Raw genomic sequence first — 6,728 nt, 5'->3', positions numbered from 1 at the left:
AAAAGTTGAGAGGTGGTAGTTGTTTCCACAGGGTAGAAGCAGTGAAGGTGGAAAGAAGTACATGGGTCTAGGAAGTAATTGGAAGCAATGAGATAATAGGACTTGCTGACTAAATATGGGGTAAAAAAGAAACAAGATTTTTGACTTGAGCAGTTTGGTTGCATACTGGTGACATTTACTGTGATATTCAAATTGGGAGAAACACATTTGCAGAGGGCTAGGGATCAAGAGTTCAATTTGATCAGTGTTAAGTTTGAGATACCTATTAGACACCCAAGTGAAGATACTGAGAAAACATTACAATATGTGAGTCTAGAGCTTGGGAGAGAAGAAAGGGCTGGAGGTGTGAATTTGGCAGTCAGTGACAAAGACATTACATTTAGTGCCATCGAGCTTGGACTTTGATATTTAGAGATGAGCAGCAGAGAGAAACAAAGGAGAGCAGGAAGGAGGAGGCAGAGGGATAATCAGGCGAGTGTTGTGATGAGGTAAGCAAAAGAATGAAGGAGGAAATTTTCAGCTGTTTGGAATATTGCTGAGGTCAGTTTAGGTAAGGATAAAATTATGAACATTCGGTTTGGCAATAAGAAAGTCATTTGTGTTCTTGACAAGTGTGATTTCTGTGGAATGGAGTATGCAGATTTCCAACTGTAACGGGTTGATGAGGGAATGGGGAGTGAAAAGATGAAAGCAGTGAAAATAAATAACACTTTGGATAGGTCATCTCTGTTGTGATGAGAGCAGAGAAATGGGGTATTACTTGGGGACAGTGTGTAATGATGCAGTGAGTTGATATGCTGAAGCAGATGATCCAGTAGAGAAGGAAAATTGATGTGGTGCTCTTGAAACAAGTACATTACAGAGTTACTCATATCTCCATTTATAGATGAGGAAGCCTTTCCATGTAAATTAAGTTGCTAAGGTCACATAGATGCTAAATGAGAAAGCAAGAAATTAAAGTCACCTATGTGGTTTCAAAGTCTAATTTCTTTTCACTATGCCACTTATGGCAGGCTGAATAATGGCCTGCCAGAGGTGTTCATATCCTAATTCCGGGAACCTGTGAATAAATTACTTTACATAGTAAAAAGGATGTTGCAGATGTGATTAAGAATCTTGAGATGAGGAGATTATCCTGTGTTATCTGAGCGGGCCCAATGTAGTATCAGTGGCTCTTATAAGAAGAGGTAGAAAGGTAGGAGTTAGTAGTAGGAGATGTGAGGATGGCAGCCGAGTTGGAGTGATGCAAGGAAAGGGCCGTGAGCCAAGGAATGTAGGTAGCCTCTGGAAGGTGGAAAAGGCAAGGAAATAAATTCTTCCCTCAGAGCCTCCAGAAGAAACCAGTCGTGCTGACACCTTGACTTTATCTCAGTGAGACTGACTGTGGACTTCTGACCTCCTGAATTGTAAGATAATAAATTTGTGTTGTTTTAAGCCACTAAGTTTGTGGTAATTTGTTATAGCAATAGGACAGTATATACCACCTTTACTATTTTGGTTAATTATCTACATCTATTGCTCATTAAAACCAAAACCAAACCCATTGCTGTTGAGTCAACTCTGACTCACAGCAACCCTGTAGGACCGAGTAGAACTGCCCCATAGGGTTTCCAAGGAGTGGCTGGTGGATTTGAACTGCCAGCCTTTTTGGTTAGCAGCCAAGCTGTTAACCACTGTGCCACCAGGTCTCCATTGCTCATTAGCCCAACTTAAACATGTTCCATCATGGTAGTGTCCAATGAACATACTGAATAAATAAATTAAAAGCTAACTTCTAAATTTTTAAGTATTGCTTCACTTGACCACCAAGGCAGTGATGACAGTTTTACCCAACCTCTTAGGGGGTGTTTTTGAAACTTCTTAAGACTGACTGAAATCTTGACGTCCTACGGCAGATATTTTTGTCACCAGGCTCTCAGTAGCCCTTGACAAACAGTAGCTACAATTCCATAGGCTGCTTGTACTTGGCAGTTGCCTCCCTGGGTTCCCAAGTGTTGAACTCTGGGGGATGTAGATTCTGTCAGCCTGGCCTTTTGACTGTCCAGAGAACATCCTGTCTTGCTCAGTCTTTTCCAGATGCTTTCTATAACATTTGGGCAACTAGTAGTCTTGTGATTTAAGGGGAGCTAGGGTTTTGAAATGACTCTTTTTTCCCATCTGCTTTATATTTCAAAATAGTGAATTTTGCTTTCTGGCACCAACGTGGTTATCACTGTTACATTGAAGATTAAATTCCAGGTCATACTTAAGAAATGAAGCTTAAGTAACAAACACCATTAGACATGCTTTTATATACAAACATTGCTTTACTTGACTAAGAAGTATGGTGGATGAAACAAAGTATGTGGAAATATTACACATAAGTATAGTTCATAAAAACCAGAATACATTAGATCACATTTTTTTCTCTTAGCTTTTTGATGTGGGATACATTTTAGCCAATCTGGATGATTAATATAAGGAAGGTACTGTTGGGGAAATGAACCAGACTTTGAGAATAAATGTTGTTTTGATTAAAAAAAATTTATGACTATTGTTCAAAAATAAACATGACAGTCACTTGGACTGCGCTCTTTGAACTTCATTATTTAAGCCTGAGAAAACCTTCTAGTCAGCTAATACAAAGTGCTTTGGCAGCTACGCACATTCCTTCAAATAGGTGTGAGAAAATATCACTGAATCACATTGACATGAAAAGCTTTCTCTTGTTCACTAAGAAGTGTCGCTAGATCTGTGAAGAATTTCTGACTTAGCTTCACACATCCTCTGTGAGCCAGTGTGAATGGGGTAAATGGCTTAAGAATTTTGCTTAGGAAATACAAGGAAAATTTGAATAGCTTGTGGTTTTGTCACTGGCACCTTGAAATGAACATAGGTATCGGAAAATGTTCATGAATCAGCATTAAATTATTATAATCGTTTATATTAAACATTTATGTATATTAAGTTATGATAAACAAATTGCTTTTAAATTTAAAAAAGCTATGACTTTGGAAAACATAAACCCCTGCTCTTAACCACCACCTAGTTAGTAGTGGAACTATGAAGGGCATTATTTCATAGAGTAATCAGCTCTCACATTATAAATAATAATAATACTAATTTAAAGTAGTTTGCAATGTGTTCTTTTGGATTTTATTTTTATTTCTTTTTAACTAAAATCCATAGAAATTTTATTCTAGGGATTATTTAGCAGTAGCAGGGTGGTGCAAATGGTTAACACACTCGCCTGCTAACTGAAAGGTTGGCAGTTCCAGTTCACCCAGAGGCACTTCAGAAGAAAGGCCTGGTGATCTACTTCTGTAATATCACAGACATTGATAACCTTATGGAGCACAGTTCTCCTCTGACACACATGGAATCGCTATGTTATGGGAACACAGCTATTGGAAAATGTGGATGACTTTAACAAGTGTCAGATTTCATACAAAGAGGCAAAAAGCAGTATACATTTTTATAAATTGCTGCAAGAAACAATTAAGCTTCTGAACTCAAATTTTAGTTAAAATACCTTTAAGGAATCCACCCAATGACAACTGGTTACTGATTAGTTGTGCATTATTTAGTTTGTATGAGATTATATAAATTGATATTAATATAGCTATGTAATTACCAGATTTAGAGTCACGAGTCGAACTTTGGAAAGTGATAGAATCCTTGACGTTAGCAGGCCGTAGCACTGTTCTTTCCAAAAAAAGAGTGCCCAGTCTGATAGCCGCCTGGAACTAGTAGTAAGGAAATTCTTAAATGTAATTAAGACTCAGTGAGGCTCTACAATTCCACCACTACTAATAGTAATTTCAGTGTTGGCTTAAGTTCTCAGCGGATATTCTGGCTTATTTATTTGGCACTATTAAATTGGATTAGATTGCGTAGGAAAATTGGGATAGCTTGTGGTTTTGTTCACTGAAACCTTGAAATGAACACAACTATTGGAAAATGTGGATGACTTCAGCAAGTGTCAGGTTTCATACAAAGAGGCAAAAAGCAGTATACGTTTTTTATAAATTGCTGCAATAAACAATAAAGCTTCTGAACTCAAATTTTAGTTAAAATACCTTTAACTCTCAAAATTCATATGCTGGTGAGAAATTTTAGGAATATTTTAACACAGCACTTTCTTGAACCTGTTTGACACCCCAAGTATCACACATGACTAGTTATGTTATACCCACCAAGAAATTCTAAATTGTCTGAACCTCAATTTGTACTTGGCAGGCAAACCACTACAAAGGTTTCAAGGCCTGCCAGAAAACAGGAATTTTATTTTTCTAAGACCCACTATAAATGATGCATTGACACTTTATAAAATGGATTGTGGATTTTGGATCCCTCTTTATTCCTCTGTTCATATTCCAAATCAGATCAGAATGATTACTTTCTGTCTAACCTGTAAGTAAGTTATTATTTTAATGCTGATTTTTCTTTTCTCTCAAAGCTTGGAAAACATTGCTAATGCCTGAGTATGATAGTGATAACATCAAGCTATTATGTGGAGAGATTATTCTGAAATAGCTTATTTTAAAAGAAATTGAGTTAATTTTCTTTTTTTTTTTTAATCATTGAGCTTTCCCTAAGAAGCATATTCTTTTTCTTTTTCCTCAGTCTTTAACTTACGGACTCAATGACTCATTGAAAACATGGTATTGATTTGGAACAGTGATACATGGCTTCAACAATACTAAGCAATAGTAAGAGTTTAAAGAGGTAGTCTGTCAGTTTGTCATACTGTGGTCGCTTGCGTGTTGCTATGATGCTGGAGGCTATGCCAACGGTATTTCAAATACCAGCAGGGTCACCCATAGTGGACAGGTTTCAGTGAACTTCCAGACTAACACAGACTAGGAAGACAGGCCTTGAGATCTGCCTCTGAAAATTAGCCAGTGAAAACCCTATTGATCACAATAGAACATTGTCTGATACAGTGCTGAAAGATGAGCCCCTTAGGCTGGACGGCACTCAAAATACACAGTGGCCACAACCATGGACTTGAGCATACCAGTGACTGTGAAGATTACACAGGACATGGCACTGTTTCATTCTGTTGTACATGGGGTCCGCATGAGTTTGAACTGACCCAGCGACAAATAACACAACAAGCAATGAAGATCCCACTAACAAAAGGCAGGGCTTATCATATGAACTCCATGCAAATTTTTTTTAAAATAATTTCTATCTGATCAGATAATGTGATTTATAATTAAATAATGACTTTGGCCAAACATAAATATATAAACTTATTAAAATGTTTGTGTTTATTTTATACTACAATATTTTTGGAAAGTAAAGGATCTAAGCTTTAAATAATTGGCAGTTTGTACAGATTTATTTGATATTATTTAATTGCCTGCTTTGTGCAAGTATTTCCTGCCACTGTGCAGTTTCAGAATCTCAATTCAGCACCAACAAATGTAGACTGTAACTGCCCGTATAACTTGACAGAGTCTCCGGATTTTAAAAATGTACTATTTAACCATTGCCCTGGTGGCACAGTGGTTAAGAGCTCGACTGCTAACCAGAAAGCCAGCAGTTGAAATCCATCAGCCGCTCCTTGGAAACCCTATGGAGCAGTTCTACTCTGGTCTATAGGGTCGCTGTGAGTTGGAATCGACTTGATGGCAATGTTTTTTTTTTTTTTTTAAATTGGCAGAACAGACAATATAGAAGTGATGTCACGTGACCTTCCACTGTAATTGTTCACTTATCTCACTGTCACAAGTGGTCTTTTCATGTTAATGACTCTGTAGTTTCTTTGTAAAACATTCCCCAAACCACATTGCTTTATCTGTGTCAGACTCACAACGAAATGTGTACATTTTATACAAATAATTTGTGCGTACTTGATGGACAAGCCACATTTTACAATACAGCATGATGTTTTTCTTTCCTAAATATTAAAAAATGGTCCTTGCCCTTCTCTTTTTCTATCAGAATGTGTGATGTCACATCTATAGTTACAACTGTTTCTTAACATTGTGCTGCATTAATCTATTTTTTCCTTGCTTATGGCTTTTGCTATTATTGTTGTGTGTACATTAGAGACCCTAAGCTTCTTGGGAAAAAATGCAAGCAGGATTTCATTTAGAAAGCATTTCCTATAGGTTAGGGGAAAGGAATAAGTATTAACAATAAAACAAAAATCCTTTTAGCCTCTATACTTTTCTGCTGTGATAGTGTTACTTCCGCCAAAAAATGTTTTTCTTTCTGTTCCCTCTCATTCTTCAAATAATACCTAAGATTATCAGTTGAGAAAACCTTCCATATTTAAAGAAAATAGGTATGTTTTGGATCACAATACACTGCTGTTCTTTTTGAAGGCTTAATTAAAATTTGTGATCCCGGAGTTCCAGCAAAATGGCGCTCTAGGCAGAAGCACCACACCATCTCTCGACAGCAAAGATCCGAAAAATTAAGCCGAACAGAGACTACAACAATCCTGAAACCCTAAAACATCTAATGAAGAGATAAAGAACTCAGCCAACCACCAAATGGAGTGAGAAAACTAACACAGAACGGAGAGCAACGAGAGATTCATGCAGAGGTCCCCTACCAGCTAAGGCAGTGTGGATCCACCATCTTGGACTCCTATCGGAGACCAGCAAACAAGGGGTACGAGAAAGCAGCCTCACGGAGCGTCCAGTGGGACACAAAACCGTCTCTTTTCTCTCCACTCCAACGGCAAGCTCCCATAGCATTCTTTTTTGTTTCTTTGTATGTTTTTGGCTCCT

This window comes from Trichechus manatus, unplaced genomic scaffold (assembly GCF_000243295.1).
Source record: "Trichechus manatus latirostris isolate Lorelei unplaced genomic scaffold, TriManLat1.0 scaffold00246, whole genome shotgun sequence".
NCBI classification, from domain to species: Eukaryota; Metazoa; Chordata; class Mammalia; order Sirenia; family Trichechidae; genus Trichechus; species Trichechus manatus.
Note: the sequence above shows the minus strand (reverse complement) of the source record.